Source organism: Eurypyga helias, unplaced genomic scaffold, assembly GCF_000690775.1.
Source record: "Eurypyga helias isolate BGI_N326 unplaced genomic scaffold, ASM69077v1 scaffold1691, whole genome shotgun sequence".
NCBI lineage: Eukaryota > Metazoa > Chordata > Aves > Eurypygiformes > Eurypygidae > Eurypyga > Eurypyga helias.
The window spans coordinates 69,271-84,323 of record NW_010229956.1 but is presented as its reverse complement, the minus strand read 5'-3'; positions in this window follow the sequence as shown (position 1 = coordinate 84,323).

Sequence of the window (15,053 nt, the reverse complement as noted above, 5' to 3'; positions counted from 1 at the left end):
GCAGGAATGTCCAGGTTCTCCCGATAAGGCCACACTGGAAAAATGTAGGTTTGGGTTTTTTTTTTTTAATTCTTAAAGCCAGAAGTCTTAACTTCCTGACACTCTGTACCCTTAACGCTAGATGGCAGTGAGTGATAACGTTTTTCAGTAAGCATAGTGGGCCTAAACGCATAGTTCTAGGTGAGGGAGGACAGCAGAAGCAAAGTACTCAGCATCCATACTTTTAAATTTTGAGCCTTTTTTTTCTTTTTTCCTTTCAGACATTTCTACACATCAGTTCCTCTGTTTTCCTGAGTGTTTCACTTCCTGTTTAAGAAACTTTTTCCTTATTTTTTTCCCCTCAGGCTTTGCTGCTTTCATTCATTTAGCAGCCAGCATTACAATGGGAGATACAAGTGACAATATTCACCCTTCCCACAGACACACCGCCAAAGCTGACCCCAGTGCCGTTGTGTGGCTTGATTTTTCTTTTCTGTGACTTACCCATATCAGGTTCATAGCCTGGTAACATTCTTGACAACTGCTCTTCCAGAATTCAGTGTGAATGGGCAGCTTGGACACCCAGTGCAGGCCTAAATCCAGTTCTGGCTCACGATTAGGAAGCCAATGCGCATCATCGCGTACAGAAGGGGTTTTGGCGATGCAGATGTCTGACAAACTCCATGGTATAAAGGTAAACAAATTCAAGTGTTTAAGGAAAAATCGCCAAATACACATTGTTTCCCGGGCACTTGGCACACAAATAGGTAGCTGGATAGATACTAGCATCTCTCTGTGCATTGGTTTAGGTTGTTGCTCCTGGCTAGCCCAGGCTACTGTGGCCATCAGCACAGACTGGCTGAGAACTGCTCATTTCCACTGTGGTGTGACGTAGGACTATAGCGCGAGGCAGGGGCGGATGCAAAGCTTATGGTGGTTGGGATAAGGAAAGTGCCTGTTAATTCAGCCATCCTTCTGTGCTTGCAGAGCAGGTGCTACTGAACTTGACCCATTCCTGGAAGAAAACACAGAAGTTTAAAAAAAGTGTTTCCTGCCGTTTGAGGTAAAGATGCAAAGTAGAACCTGGCCTTCCAGCTTCATGGGGGAGCAGTTCTCATATACAGAAATAATAGTGGATAGAAAGCAGTTAAATGATGTTAATTAATATACAAAGAAATACCAATATTAGTCAACAATTTTTATATGGAAAGACAGAAGGTATTTTATAACCTTATATAACTTTATATAATTCATAACCTTTATAATTTTACAACACTGAATTAGCTATTTAACTTGCTATGGAAATCATCAGACTACAGTTATTTAATTGCCATGTGATAGAAATACCTAATAGAGTCTTAAGTATGAGAAGTATAGAGCTTAACAAACTTAATACAAGTAGTAGCAATTGGAATGTTTGAAAAGAGATGTATAGCCTGAGGTGAAGATCCTGGACCATTTTGGCAATATCTAGGTGCAGTCCTGTTAGATACTTCCATATGTATGTTAACTGGAAGTGTTGCCATGTGAATTTTTAAATTCACACATAGGAATTAACATGGATAAATTCAACTGAAATTGATTCTTTGGCTGTGGTGGGTGTGATATCTGTATCCAGTGTTCATCACCCACTTCCCTTTAATCTATATGGAAATGCCACCTGCTCTTCACTCGGGGAGGGTACAGTTCTGTAGGCATACATGGCCATCCTGGCAAGTCAAGGGAGGTGATTTCTCCCCCTGTACTCTGCTCTGGTGAGACCCCACCTGGAGTGCTGCGTCCAGCTGTGGAGCCCTCAATATCAGAAGGATATAGACTGGTTGGAGCGAGTCCCGAGGAGGCCATGGAGATGCTCCGAGGGCTGGAGCACCTCTGCTGTGGGGACAGGCTGAGAGAGTTGGGCTTGTTCAGCCTGGAGAAGAGAAGGCTCCAGGGAGACCTTTTTGCAGCCTTCCAGTACCTGAAGGGGCTACAAGGAAACTGGGGGGGACTTTTTACAAGGGCTTGTAGTGACAGGACAAGGGGGAACGGGGTTAAATTGAAAGTGGGGAGATTTAGATTGGATATCAGGAAGAAATTCTTCATGGAGAGCGTGGTGAGGCACTGGAACAGGATGCCCAGAGAAGCTGTGGATGCCCCATCCCTGGAAGTGTTCAAGGCCAGGCTGGATGAGGCTTTGAGCAACCTGGTCTAGTGGAAGGTGTCCCTGCCCATGGCAGGGGGGTTGGAACTGGCTGGGCTTTAAGGTCCCTTCCAACCCAAACCATTCTGTGATTCTGTGATCCTTTCTCAGGACTGTATATCAAACATTTCTGATAGTGAGGGCAAATACTCCAGCTCATTTCCTGCCACTCCGCAACTCTGGCAGGGTTTTCTCCTCAAAACAACAGCAGCGTAGGTCAGGCAATGGCATCATCCCCTCCCACCAAAACCAAAGCATTTCCGGAGGTTTGATTTGCACCTCAGCTGTGTGACACACAGGGAGATCACAATCTGGGACCAGAAATGCTTGCCACTACTGTATGCTTTGGCAGTCTGAAACAGGTTGGCAATCCTTTGCTGAAACCAAACGTCCAGATGCCTGGCTTTCTAGTGAATGCATCAGACTCTTGCCATGAGGGACTCACTAGAAAAAAACTTTACCCAAGCGAATTAAAATTAGCTAGACCAATCAAATGCATCCTTATGAGAAAACCTGACATGCCCAAATTTAAGTGGACTAGAATGAGACTATTTTAAGGCGGAAAACCTGGTAGGTTAAAAACAACTTGCTTTAAGCAGCCTAGCATGCATATTTGTGTTCTTTAAATGATCTCATGCTCTGGAACAAAGACAGAGCCACTCTGTAAGTGAGGCTCCACCATTTTTGGACTCAGATTTTGTCTCCAAAGAAATAGCTTCATATTCTCCTTACTCTGATGTATAACACTATTTCCTTACCCGTAACACACTGAAGTCATGGCTTTCTGAAATGTTTCACACCAAAATGTTGTTCATTCAAATCTCCAGACAGTACCTGCAATGTGAAAAATTGGATTATAGAGGATGGGTAGAGGAGAAACCTCTTCTGAAATCAGCCAGGAAGGATTTAAACCCCTTGGGGACTACATGTACTGAGGAAGAAGAGAAATCTCCTACCTGCTTAGGTTCTTGTTTTGAAGGATGACATGCCCATAAGCAGTGTGTGGAGCAGGAGATAGAAAAGAAGGTGAGAAAACATCCTTAATCGGTAGTGGAGGAGCCAAGAGAAGAAACCAGAGCCAAGTGTTCCTTTAGGTTATTGCCCTTTTACCCCACACTGTCAGTGTAAGGTGTCTCTTAGACTGCGACACAGTACACATCGGTTGTAAGGTCAGTACTGGCACGTGAGGTGCAGGAGAGCTCCAGGTGAGCCTGTGCACGGGTCGGTCTGTGCACAGGCCACTCAAGCATATCTGGGTCTGTTGGGTAGAGATGTTGGCATCCTTATGGAAATGCAGCAAGACAATGTCACAGTAACCACGAGAGAAGGTGCTTCAGGTGCTTGAACAAGTAGCTCAGGTGGGGAGAGATCTCAGCAATGGCAAGACTTGGTTTAGATCTCAAGGTGAGAAGTAATGCAGGTGACGAGGAGCAATGCATTTGACGTCGTTTCATGATTGGGAATCACAGCTTAGAAAGCAGAGCAAAGGTTGAAGCTATTAGTTTCAGAAATGAGTGAGAGTATTGTTAATATTTATCCAGAGGGGTGACTGCAGCCTAAAATCAATCAGCAGCAGGAAACTAGAGATTGACAAAACCGGGAAGTTCAAACAGGGCAGTAACTTGGAGAAAAATGGAGAGAAACTGGGAATAACATCGACATTAGTGTGACCACACTAAAAAGAACCAAAAGCCCCGAGACCCCAGTCTGAGTACGACGGCGGTGCTCACAGCAATGTCAAATTCAGCCCTGTGGGCGGGAGGGCAGGGAGGCTTAAGATCATTTAAACTTAAAAAACTAAAAAGCATGCTTCTCCACTCAGTCCTGATGATCGTCCCTGGAGCTGGCACTGTCCACGGGAGCGATTCAGCAGGGCAGCATGGAAGGCGGGCAGGGATAGATACCCACAATGGGCTTCAGAGTACTTTGTCATCACTTTGACTTACTTCCTGCAGATTTGAATTTTAACACTTATTGGCATATTTTCCTAGCCTGTGGGATAATTAGGGTTGCATTAAATGGCTGAAAGTAATCATGGTTACAAGTTTCCACTGGCACTGTTACGGTGTTGTGAGGAAAGGAGCACGTGTATTTCAAAGGATTTGGTCCCCTTCATTTCGGTTTGAAGGATGTGCCCACACCTTGCGTGCCTGAAGAACTGGAGTGTGGTGGCTTCACCCCTGAAGGGATCCTCAGGGCAAGAGACAGCTGCGCTTCCCTAGGCTGAAATGGTTTGTGTAAAAAGGGCATCAGGTGTTTGAAAAGGAGAGAAACCCATTTCATTAGCACCACTCAGCTCCTGTGGCAGAAGCACCCCTTGCTCTGAGCCCTACACCACGTTTTGAGCCTCTTCCCCATGGCATCTGCTGCCACCTCCCTCTGTCTTCAGTGCCCACCAGGCCTTGGCAAAACTGCCAGAACAAAAAGGCTGAACAGAGCTGGGTAAGTGCTTCAAGCACCCAAACTGAAAAGAAAATGGGGCAAGCAAGGATTACCAACAGCATTCCAACAAGTCATCAAAAAGGAAGAAACTCAAAGGGAAAAGAACAAGTTAAAGACAGCTTGGGCAGAGTACTCAGTGAGGGCACCACCACCTTTGTTTTGCTGTTCTGAGATCCAGGTATCTGTGGGTAACAGGTTTACATACGCATATTTATATATAAATTATATTTTAGATAAAAGCTGGGAAGCAAAGAGTTCTTGTCATCTTGACCCCCGCTTTTCTCCAATGGGATCTTGCACTCGCATACCCATGGTGATGACAGGAATACAGCATTTTGGATCCTTAATATGACCACCTGTAGTAACAGGAGCAGGAGCTGGCTTTGCTTCTGGGAAATGTCAGCGTCTCCTCTGGTCTATGCCACTGCTGAAGTGCAGCATCCAGGGTGTAACAGGTAGAATCTACGTACACAATTCCTTCTGTAAAAATAAATAACTGGAAGATAAATTCTGTACTTGCCTGGTCTTGCTGGGAGTCTGATAAAGAGGAACCAGAGAAGTGTTTGTTCTAGTCAAAACCCAGTGTTGTTGCTGTTCAGCACAGGCTTGTTCCTCACGCTTACGGAGACACGAGTTGTGTATCCCTTAGAGAAGAAAAGGACAGAATGTGAGGATGCTGTGCCTTGACACTGCTATTGGCCCAAAGCCAGTTTGGTTACCGGCGCGGTCAGCCCTTGCCAAAATTGGAGCCGTAGTAAACGGCATCCATTGCTCCCCAGGGCAGGAACTTGTAATGCAGTTGCTACTTGCTGATGATAGGAAATTTAACTTTTGGCGTAGAAACGTACTGAGGTTTGCCCGTGGCCTTGACAGTCTGCGAGGGCATTTCATGTTCTGTGCTTTGTTTATTGTCAAGTTAAGGACTACGATAGCGGTTTTCTCTGGTGTCTGGCCAGGTGGTGGCTTTGTCTGGCCTTGCCCACAGGACATCAGCATTCCTAAAATACTCTTGGACAAAACGGATACCTAAAAGCAGTTGTGTCCTCAGAGTGATACTGCTCTATTCAGCAGAGGCAACACCTTGGCTTGACGGAGTTGCCTGAGGTTTGGATCCCTGCTCTGACACTGAGCAAGCAGACAGCTCTTAAGAAGCTCCTCTCCGTTTCATGCAGACAGAGAGCAAACTTAGCTCACTGTCTGGAGGAAACAGGCAACTTCTTTGGGCTAAATTAAAATGTAAATTACTGTATGTGTTTATATCTGACCATCTGACTGGAATAATGCATCACACACTTTTAATGAAATACTTATTTTTACCCACATACGTACATATTACATATGTATTTTATTTAGTATCTGTATCATAAATACAGCATATAGTTACAAATACTATATATAAAAAGTAGGTGGTGGGTGTTTCGTACTTGTATGAGTGCCAGTCAGTACACGGGGTCATGGTGTACCCCTCATCCCCAGGCAGAGTAGGTGCACCCCCTCCCTGAGCTGCGTGGGACAGGCTGGAGCCTGGCACCCAAAGGGCCCGCCTGGCAGAGGTGCCTCCTCTTGTTGGAGTTTAGCCGGGTTGTTGTCGATACGCAGCAAAAGAAAAGGCGACAGCTTGAATCTCAGGCGGTTCTAGTAGCATGCTCTGAGCACGGTTACCTCATCCCGTTTTGGGAAGACCTAGGCTTGGCATTTCAAATGCATACCTGGTCTAAGTTAGGGCAGTGAGTGTTTCTCCCTTAAGAAAGCTAGCTGATAGTCCTGCAAAATGTGTGCTGCCTTGTGAACAAGCTTCCCACACAACGGAAAAGCTAGGGAGTTCTGCATTGCTTCAGCCTTTAACTTCAACCCGACAAACTTTGATAACAGCTGGACTGATTTCACGTTGTTACAATTTGTTCCCTTGCTAATTACAGTAAGGCTTTCTGAGCATGTAAAAAAACCTCATTTATTTCATTCATTAGTATATAAAACTAGCCAAAAGATTTCACTACTCTCTTCATTCCTTCATCTGACTCAGATAAAGGTTATTTTGCTTTGAAAAGGTCTCTGTTATTCTGTACCCTAAGCAAATAAGTATTAGGGAGTGTGTGTGTAAAAATACATGCTGCAAGTACATCAGATGAAAGAGAGACAGAAGACCGCAACCATAAGCCCCCTACCCACCAGCCACGCAGTGTCTGTTGGGGGATGGGGGTGGAGGCGGTGTCCAAAATTCAGGCTGCTACAACCAAGGGAAAGCTGTTGGAGAAGTGAAAGTGTTTCCCACAAAAACTTGTTACAAGAAGATCAGGCAGAAATATGCATGGCTAAACACTATAAAAGGATCTTAGAAAGTGGAGGTGACTGCTGGGACACACCTCTGCTGCCTCCAAGCCACAGCATCAGCCTGAAGTTGGGAAGCCCCCCCGTTCACCTGGTGGTACCCAGTGTCTATTCCTCCCATATACCAACCCAATTGTCGCTTTCCCACCTGCCTTCACAGCAGCTGAGGTGGATCTATGATGTCTTCTCTGCCTGAGGGCAGTTGTATGACACATGTCACCAGAGGGAGAGGTCAGGCACAGGGTGGCACAGAGGGTGCCACCCCCCAGCATCCCTTCCTGCCCAGGGCACAGCTGAGGCTTCCCCAGAGGTGCACACGCTGGTTTCTCCAGAAAGAACAAGCAAGTGAACACTCACTGTTAAAATAACTATTTTCTGAACTGTGCAAGCTGTAAACATGGACAAAGAACCTAAGTATCAGTGTGGGGTAGTGAGTGCAAAATGAGCATGAGGAGGTGCAAATATAAAGCGTATCCGACCCAACCTGGGGGCTGTAGGCAATCACAGCCAAACTTAAAAGAAGGGGACGCGACGCCAAAGGTGCTGTGGAGGAGCGAGCTTAGAGGGTGCTTAGAGGGTCTCTGCCTTTGGGACAGCAAAGTTATGGGTGCTATAAAGCTCCTTAAGCTGGTGAAAGAAAAGGCAAGGGTGCCAGGGCAATTAAGGATGGAGCCAATAGTCCACCGCAAGGCCTGTGAGTCAGTCCGAGCTTTGTTTATTTTCCAGCAGAGTCATAAAGGCATTGTCCACTTATCCGAATAAACACAACAATGCACAAATTATTCCTGAGGAACTCATAAAACATGTATTAATGACTCTAGAGATAAACAATAGAATCCTAGCTCCGGCATGCATATTTTCTGATGTAAAAGTCAAAGAATTAATGCTTACAATCCTGCTTTAGGAAACAGCCTTTCTATAAAGACCAAATGTCTGGTAAAGAGCTTACCCTTGAATTATGAAATCAAGTAATAATACGTTTCTAGGCCTGTGGTTTTCTTTCCTCTTAGGCTTTAGAAATAGTTAAAACATCTACCTAGGGTGAAATAAGAGAGGATGAAGAAAATAAAAATAAACATCACTTAAGCTTGGATATTTGGCTTATTTTATAGTGTATCTAAATAGTTAGGGTCATGAAAGGTGAAATGCTTCAGTAAGAATAAATCAAAATTGAAGCAGGGCTGATCATTCTCAGATTTGGCACCTGCAATCCTTTTGTGTCATCCCAACTCTGCCCTAACGCATGCATTTAAACATTGCTGCATTAGACAGCAGCAATTAAAAAGGGGGAATGAATACTCCTGGTTATTTTGATCCCAGTGACAAATCCACTACTGATTCCCATGAGATCTCAGTTTCTCCAGGTGATCGCCCTCACCCGCGGGTGGCAATTCTCGTTCAGTCGCACTGAACGCCACACCTCTGCGATGGGACTCGAGCCCTCACCCAGCCCAGGCAACCTGCTCCCAGCCCTCCAGGGCCCACCGTTCACCTGCACCCCCAGGGAGTGGGATATATTGCTGCTCTGCTGTTTTACTCAAATGGAACAGCCTTAGAGTAGTTTGTTTCAGATACTCCATTTTTTAGGTATTAGGGGTGTTTTTTGCAGTGAATCTTCCCTACTTTCCTGCCACACTTACCCTTCACATTGCCTAGGAGTTCAGAAAACCCTTGAAGTGCCTACTGAGTGCAGGTGACAATCCTGGTCCCTGCCTGGGGACACACACGGGTGGTTGCATCTTAGTTCAGGTATGGCATTCCCTGACTGATGAAACTTTGAAGCTGCCTCGGAGGTTCCTGCAAATTTCGCCAGATTTCAGAGGGTGCATGGGATGTTGGAACACATCCCAAGGAGGACCGCCAGCGACGCTTTGCCCTGTGTTACACAATCCCCCACCAAGCACGTGCTTGGATGAAGGAGCGGCAAACCTGTACTTCTTTCACAGCATGAGTGGTCCCTTGCTGTTCGAAATACAGCAATTTTCTGTTTCCTGCCAGGACCTCCCGGCTAGCACTTGTTGCTCTGTTTCCACCAGCAAGGTCATATTCCCAGGGAAGCAAGCTGCAAGGCATCCCAGCAGTGGCAGCGTTAGTGTTGTCATTAGTGGCGCCCAACTTGCGTCAACACCCTGCTATCCATCATTTAAGTTGGTTGGGCTCCTTCTGGGGGGCAGATGGGAAATTTGCTCTTTTTGCCTGCGGTGACAGGGCACAAGCTATTCGCAGGGCACCAGTGATGGCAGGTGGGCAGGGCCGTTCTCCATGAGCTCTTCCCAGCAGCGAGCAGGTCGCCCAGCGCCAGCAGAAGGCACAGGGCTCTGAAGCACAACCGGTGATGCAGAGGGGACTCCCCGACTTCCCCAACTCTGTTCATGGGGTGTGCTTGGCAGAGCAGCAGCCAGGAGAACCAGACAACAGGTGCTGCAGGATGACTTACATATTCCAGGAGAAAAATACCCCCAAAAGCAGTGTTGGCCCAAGCAGCTGCCCTAATCCACTGGGAAAATTCTAACCTGCTGTAGAAACTGAACCTTTACCAACTGTTTGATTTTCACTTGTTCAGGGGCCTGTGCTTCCCCTGGATGTTTAGAAGGGAAGAAGTATGTATTACTGCGGTATTGTTATCCAAATAAGATATTTCAACATCACCTTCTAGACCAGAACCAGCAAAGCAAATCAAAGCAGTGACTGGCAAGAAACATGTTGCAGGTGGCACAAGTACTGTAACATGTGTGGTCTTTCCCAGATTGAAGCCTTAGGATGTTTCCTGAGAGGCTTTCAGTCTCGCAGAGCCTTGTGGATGCCCTTTCTGTAACGTCACGTCTTGGCACGTGGCAGTGTTTGTGGCACGGCTCAGGAGGTACGGTGTAGGTGCCCTCAAACCTGCCAGTGACTCTTCATCCCCAATGCGTATTTTGCTGTTAGGCTAATTAATAACCATGTAGAAGTGACAGCATTACGATGGCCATGGCAGCAACTCCCACAGATCATTAGATGCAAAGGTAAGAGCCATTTTTACTTCAGAGCTTGAAGCCAGCTTCCAGGAGGGACTCGATGCAGGCAACTTGAAGGTGATTCAGACATGGTCAACAGGATGGGTAGACTAAAGGAAAGCAAGTCCCGATGGAGAAGGACAAAGAGACAGAGAACAGTAGCCTGTTCTGAATAACTCCTAAATTACTTCACCTGTCAATGCAGATTAAGACTCACCTTAGTTTCTTCTTTGTTATTCTGAATCTGGCCAAGGCTCCAGCTTGCCAGGAAGTCCGCCGTCTCTGCACAGAGCAGTGACACAGAGCCTTGCTGTGCTCACAGGGAGCTTCAGATGTCAAGGTTCACCCACAGAAGGTTAAAGCAGGCTCCAGGGAAGCCAATTTACCCTTCCGAGCAGGGCAGAGTGAGCAGCCAGCTGATCATGGAGGCCGAGCTAGTGGCTGGACCACCAGCCCTCCTCCCACCCCTGCTGCATCAGCCCCCAGCACGCTGGAGGGTCTTCACTAACTGTGCAAACCAAACCTGCATAAACCTCCCTCTATTTTGTAAACTTACCCTAACCCCAGATTTGCATGATGAGGTGCACCCTGACCCGGCAAAAGCTGAGCTATCCATACCCAGCTCCCACACCCCCACCGTTTTCCTGTGGCAATCTCCAGGGGCAGTTAAAGCCACCTTCAATACTTCTCTATCGCTGTGGCTCACAAGCATGGCTATTTTTTGTTTCTTAGGAGTGATAGTCTTTTTGTTTACTATTTTTCTCCTTTTCCCATAAAAAAAAAAAGTTTGCTTTCTTTATGAAGGATTTCACCAAACACAATAAAAGGCTCCCCTACTACAACCCATGTAAAGCAATACCACTGACCCTGAGATGCTCTTCTCCTCATCTCAATATTCAGTAGAAATGTAAATCGGGTATCTGTTAGGATCATATAATCAAAGAATCCCAGAATGGTTTGGGTTGGAAGGGCCCTTAAAGACCATCTAGTTCCAACCCCCCTGCCATGGGCAGGGACACCTTCCACTAGACCAGGTTGCTCAAAGCCTCATCCAGCCTGGCCTTGAACACTTCCAGGGATGGGGCATCCACAGCTTCTCTGGGCAACCTGTTCCAGTGCCTCACCACCTTCTCTGGGAAGAACTTCTTTCTGATATCCAATCTAAATCTCTCTGCTTTCAGTTTAAGCCCATTACCCCTTGTTACAAGTCCTCCTCCAACTTCCTTGTAGGCCCTTCAGGTACTGGAAGGTGCAATAAGGTCTCCCCGGAGCCTTCTCTTCTCCCGGCTGAACAAGCCCAACTCTCTCAGCCTGTCCCCATAGCAGAGGTGCTCCAGCCCTCTGAAAACTGTTGGCATAGACTCTTGCTTCCTAGTACAAAAATGAAAATCTGAGTTTCAATTAATCAGAATACATATATTGTGTGCTTAATTATAACAAGTGACAATTTACCAGCCTGAAAGATGTTTTTAGATAGCAATCACCATTCTTACAGTGTTTTTTTTCCTAAAAAATGCCAAAAAAAATGCAGGCTTAAAAAACCTCTAGCTTTCCATTTTTATAACACCCAGGAAGCTGAGAGTGCTTGTAGACATTACTCCGTGACATCGTCATGAGGCCAATGTTTTTAACTGCTTGATACAAGCAAGGTAACATCAGCACATGCTGATTGGATTGTTTTAAAGTATGTTTTACCGAAATAAGTTGTTTTCATCAGAAAACATTGATTCATTAAAATGTAGCTAACTCACAAGAAAATTAGTATTTCAAAAAATTGATGAATTGTGAAAACATCCTATTTTTTTATTTGTTTGAAGTCAGAAGGGGCCAGCTGTTACATTTAATTGATTTTCATTCTGAAATTTGAGATTTTGGGGGAGGGGGGGAAGAATATAAATATTGAAAATGTATCATAATGACAAGAATTAGGCACCAGAATTAAATAAACCATGGGTTTAGTTTCAAAGTTTTAACCATCAGCTTTGTGAGTTTTATTTTGGATTGAGATCTTGAGTTTGCCATCTTGATCTGCCTTGTGAGATATATTTTTAAAACCTGCAGCATGTCACAGGGAGGTATATCGTGCCCACCCAGCCCTAGCTGCAGCCCTATCTGGGTGCTCCCATGTTGCCCGCTGGCTTGGGTGGCTGCATCTCAGACCCCTGGAGCTGAAAACCCAAGTGTCACTGCTCAGCTGCGTGGGGCAGAGCTGTGCTTGTCCCTCTGGGGAGCCTGGGGAAGGTGGAGTCGCTCAGTTTGTACTCTCCTGCTCAAATGAGTGAAGATCTGAAGACAGGGCACAAGCCCAGCTCTCCAGAGTCGTCTCAAGTCTTTGCTCCTCCAGCCAATGTTTTAGCATGATTGTATCAGGGAAACCAGATAGAGAAAACTCTGTTTTGTTCTTCCTGCCAGCTCTCAGTTAACCCCCAAGCCCTTTGGATTAGCAATATAGTGAAGATGTGTGCCTTGCACATTGTTCGCTGACTTCCAAGTCGCTCTGTAATGCTCCTTTCTGGGAAAGCAAGCAGTGAGGACTGACTTTAGAGGAATTGCAGTTTGATGGATGTGGGAGGTTTTCATGTTTGGAAAGAAGTGTTCCAATTTTCTTCTGATTGCTTTTTTGTACACATGCCAAGAGTTGTGGCTATGGGCCCACTTAGGGCTAATTAATAAATACATTCGCAGCTTTGGGTGTTTTTAAGGCAAATTTAACTCACTTGATCACCCACTGCAGGGGCCATAGTGCCGAGGGGCTCACTAGTCACACACCTTTTTGTAGCAAAGGCAGCGTGGGGGAGATGGAGCTTTCTCTCTCCGTTACCAGCTCCCAGCCCTGACATGAATGCTAGATTCAGAGGAGAGTGCCAGCATTAGCAAATCCACTGTCAGGAGCCCGCTGGCTTCTTGTGCCTTCCCCACTTCCCTCTGGCCGCCCTCGGAGCAATGCTCACTCGCTGCTGGACCACAGCCCCATTCCCCCCTCTGCCCCCCTGGCCCTACAGGCAACTGGCCCGAGGTGTGACACCCTGCCCTCTCCTGCCTTCGTCAGAGAGCCCAGGGAGCTATTAAAATGCTGTTATAAATCATCGTTATTAGCCAAGTGACTCATCTTACAGCACTGAGAAGGAATCTCCGATCTCCTGAGTGCTCGGTGTCTCGCACAGAGAGGGCTGGGGTGTTGACGAGCCTTTATGCTACCCTTATCTTGCGTTTCCAACAGCAAAACCCGACCTGTGTTTTACTTGTGCTGTTTATATATCTAATCAAAGTGGGTCAGGAAACGTGGAAGACAGCACCAGGGCTGCCTGAGAAACATAATATTTGTCAGAGAGCATTAACTCAGCCTCTCTCTTTCAGGGAATGATAGATGAAGTGTGCCTGAAGCTCTGTTTAGATTATGTGAAGTAATGCACTGGTGGTTACATTCATCCTAAGCAAATCATTTTCACTCACTTGAGCTGCCTTACAGAATTTTCCAATAACACTTTAAGCAGCCTAAACCAAAATGAAGTCTTCACGGGTCGCTCACGTGGGAGTTTCTCTCAGAGCCCTCCTTGCACAAGACAGGTTCAGAGGGCCCTGTACCTAAAATAGAGGTGGGCCCCAGGCCAAAGCCCGGATCAGCGTCGGCACCACAGTTTGGGAGGAGCCAGGGCTGGTGCCCATGTCCAACGTGCGGTATTGAAGCTGCTTCAAGCAATGAAGAGTCTGACAGCAGGCAAACCACAGCAGCCCTTTATGAAATGGTAGAGTGACCTCCACGGAGGCTCTGGGAAGCTTCCCCATCCCTGTGGTCGCACAGGGAAGGGCATATCCTGGGCACCTCGGTTCGAGGGCCATGAGGGCTGCGGCCATGCCCGTCCACCACAAGCTCCTAGGAAAGAGAAACGAGCCAGCCTGCTGAGCCTTGTCTTTCCTTTCTGGCCTGACCCGAGCCAGCCTCAAGGCCCATTCCTGCCGCTCCATGACACATAAGTGAAAGGGTTGCTCTAACAGAGAAGACCTCAGCTTAAACATATCTCTACTGGAGCCCAGGGAATCTTACTAGGGATAATTATGGCTTGCTCAATTTAACAATTACACAGGGATGTGTTTCATATGCACCCCGTGCCAATTCTAAGCTGAAGTGAACGTATTTGCTTTAGTTTAATATTTTTTAGGGAGGAGTGCTATATTTTTCAGGGGAGGAATGCAATTAGATGAAGCCTAGTAACGTTTCTGCTATCTAGCATCTTTCTGAAGTGTTTTGCCTCTATTTTTTTTTAAAAGGAGCCTTTGTTGACATCAACTCCTGCTTTCACACAAGGTGCGGGCCCCAGCAATTAAGTATTCTGGGGATTAAGTAAAAAGTCCCATTTAAAACTTTTCAGAAGATACTTTGAACAAGAGGGGGAAACCACTTAAGTCAGCTGCTTCTGTGCATGTCTTTTTGTGCTATGAAATATGACTTCAAAGAAAACCCTTCTGTTTCCATTTCAAGGTCTTTTTGTAAGGCAAGGAAGATAGGCAACCGGCATTGGAATGCTGCCGTTGGGAGATTTATTGGAAGTCTTGAAGGGCTCAGTAGGCTGGGAAGGTAATTTTGGTATCCTACTGCACTCAAGACTGATTTAATTTTGTGTCAGTTCTGGAACTGCAACCAGAATATGAGCTGTGAGTTTATAAATTGCTCCTCCGAGTGCCTGACCTTGCAGGGGAGGGGAAATGAGAAGGAGTTAGAAGATAAAGAGATCTTGCACAGCCGATCAGATGCATTTCACTGGCTTAGTGGACCTCTCGCTTGTTCCGCATTTCACCTTCAAGCACCCTGGCTTTGATAGGGTGCCAGTGTCCTCGCCAGTCTTCATGCCCCAAGTGTGCCACTGTCCATCAGGGTACATCTGAAATTTGGATCAGATTTTTTGAATGGAGGACACAGCTACCACAATAACCTATGTATATAACAATTACTAACAGGAGTATTTTTTTACTTTGTTATTATAATGCATATAAATCTTGAACTGGAGTGAAAGTTCAAAGAAAATATGTAAGGGCAGCAAATTTCACCCAAATCACAGGAAAAATATATTAATTGGTTGAATAGATTTGGGACTATTTTCTGTAGGGTAATGCCAGAAGTCCCACTATAT